A 3159-nucleotide genomic window follows, 5' to 3' on the forward strand; every position below is an offset into this window, starting at 1 on the left:
GATGTGGCGTAAGTGGTGAACGTGTGAACGGTTGGCTTTAGGTCTCCTTCTCCACATATATCTACTATGTCTGCACTGTATGTTTCATATTGGTGTCTTGTACAGGCACCAAACCTATCATAGAAATATACCTCTGGTATGGAATTTAAAAAAAAAAATATGAAAGGTAATATATTTCATGAATGCAAGCCTGAATGATAGCATACATATAGCCAAAATGGGTACTGTAAATCAGAACTTACAACATTGTCATGTCAATAATTCACAACAGTTCTATTGATTCCTACTGTCATTTACAAATGCCCTTAGTTTGAACACCATTCCTCACTAGATGAGTAGTGTGTTACTCGGTAGAGGTTGTGAGTCTACCATATGTCATATGTCCCTGATGGTCCAAGACCTAATCCCTCTACGTAACTGAAAAATTACTGTGTCCGGTAATTTCATTAGATCATGCTGAGATACATTTATAAGGCCTGTCTGTAACTTTACCGTGGGAAGAGTTCCGATGTAACAAGAACAGTAAACGAATGACCACGCGGCAAACAACGAATGTCCAGAAATATGCCTGTGAGAAGATTTGATCACCTTATGTGTAATATACAATCTCTATTGATATTGATAATTGATGCTAACTTACAAGAGGTAAATTAAACTCAATAATAACTCTGAAGAACATGTTACGAAACACAAACGACTAACTATGGACTAACAAAGGGAATACGATTATGGAATAGCAAATTTGCGATCATTGTAAATAATTATGCGTAATGGAAGACCCCTTGACATCCTCCAAACCTTGAACCCTTGAAAACCGGCTCAGGCCGAAGAGATACACATAACGCTTGTTCCCCTTTATCCGTGGGATAACCTATATCCGTTGTTTTCCAAACCAGGGTATTTAGGTATTATACCAAGTCGATGAACATTGGTTTCAAGCTGCAATATTTTCAAAATACCGCAATTTGAGACCAGCGTCCGTCGAATTGATATCCCTAAATACTCCTAAAGGTGAACGAACGTTACGTAATTCAAGGCTAAATGAAGGTTGAACAACATCATCTACATGTCCTTAATCCACGCCTTGATGGACCCGCGCCTTCCTAACGATTCCCCGCTACAGGAGATGGATATCAGAGCGTGTTTATGTGCTGTAATGGCATGGCATTGAACCCTGCTGGGCTATTGCACCTCCCTATCGGCATTTCTCACAGCCCCCCTGGGTGGTAATGTCTCACAGATAATGGACACTGTAACGCCTTACATCGGCTCACTGGCTATTACTTAGTCCGGCTATCCACTAGACGGCGATCGCGCTGCGCTCTCACTGCGACCTAAATACTATATGTGTATCCTTCGCTTTCACGCTGGGTATATCATACAAGATGTAAAGGTGTGACCGAGAGGACAGCAAAACACGCAAAGTGTAAAAAAAATCGTTTCTTTTCTACAAAATTCGTTGACCTGTCAAATCTTCAACGGTCGCAGAGAGAGCATGGCAAGAGCGCAGTTCCAGTGGAAAGGGGGTATAACCATTAGTAGGCCCTGGGCTGGTGTATAATGGTTCCGTGATCCCAGTAATACCGTTGATTAGGAGTGTCGCATCATCGTGTTGATGGGAGATATGGTTGTAATGTAGAGGCTTTCGATCCAGCATAAATATAGTAAGCTTTTAACCATACAGCTAAGGGTTGAGGACTGGCTATCTACATGGGTCCCAATGGGACATGGTGTCCAGGTGATACACGCTTTCTGACTTCTTTGTGATGCTATTTTATTAAACTAATAGATATACGTATTCATGAACGGAAAGGAATAAGTAGTAAAATAAATTCAGTGCAGTACATGTGTCCATCAACGTAGAAATTCCCACTTTTGCTTCCACAAAACTTTATAATGGTCGCACGAATCAGTTGGAGGTGCAAAATCAATGAGTAAAATGACTACAATGTAACAGGCAAACTTGATTTACTTTTGTTTTAGATTTGGCATCTACACCAAATTACAATATGGTCGACGCCGGCTGTATCTGTTGAAAACTTTCCAAATTAATGCACAACCTCACGTGCAGATAACATCAATTTTGCTTTATACCCCGGACAAGGTGTTTCATCAACAGTCACATTAATCTACCACTTTGCTGATTTTGCAAGGTAGCCAGCTTTAGTCTGAAGATAACATTGATCGTGATAACGGTAAGAATCAGCGGGATTTGGCAAATTGTCGGGGATCAGGAACCGCAGGGAACTCAGCAATAGTGCGGGCTTCCTCCAGGGGGGCTCCATTTACAACGGCCACTTTATTTGCCGTTTGCTATCTATTAAAGGCTTCTGTTAATGTGGCTCTAATAGCAAAATCTATATCTGGCATTACGTCGCTGTTTATCACGTCATGGGTGTGCTGCAGATTGGGCGGTTTGTACAGTCTTGTGTGTGGTTTTGTTTTCATTGAGTTGGTTTTTAATTTCCTGTTATTATTATTCATGCTTCCAAATGTTTTGATTAGGCTAATAAATGATGTCATATTAATTAATCTGATTGACTTTTAATTTAACTAAGTTATTTCTACTTCTGTTTTTTTCAGTCACCTTTTTTATATTTCTATGACTGTCTGGATCGTTTGCAGCTCAATTGTTTTTTTTTTAAATTACCTAATTGGAGTTAGGAGTTTACTTGTTGAATAAAACATACGTGACATGGACGTATGTGGTTTGGTCATAATAGATGATCGGGTCAATAAATGAATAAGTAATGATTTTTGTAAAATAGATTTAACCGCGTCTTCCATGATCCCTCTGGGGCCAATTATAAACCTTGAATTGCAATTTAACGATCCACATGCAGGACTTACAGAACGGTCAAACAAGGTCATACTGTTAAACTTCGACCTTTCATGTTTCTCCCTGAATTGTAATTTAGAAAAGAAAGGAAGTAAGAATATCATTCTGACTTTAATGAATATAATTACCAGTAATAAGCCCTAAGGGAACTAAGTGTACTCAATCGACCTGACTTGAATTTTGCTGAAGGTTACTTAAAGTATCTTGCAATTGCGACCAGCAGGCGACCTGTTGTCGACATGGAAAATCGAACAAAGCTGGACAAGAGGATAGAAAAAGGAAAGGGCTGTTGCGCTCGAACTTCAGGTACTACCTAACTA

The sequence above is a fragment of the Branchiostoma floridae genome, chromosome 10 (assembly GCF_000003815.2).
Source record: "Branchiostoma floridae strain S238N-H82 chromosome 10, Bfl_VNyyK, whole genome shotgun sequence".
NCBI classification, from domain to species: domain Eukaryota; kingdom Metazoa; phylum Chordata; class Leptocardii; order Amphioxiformes; family Branchiostomatidae; genus Branchiostoma; species Branchiostoma floridae.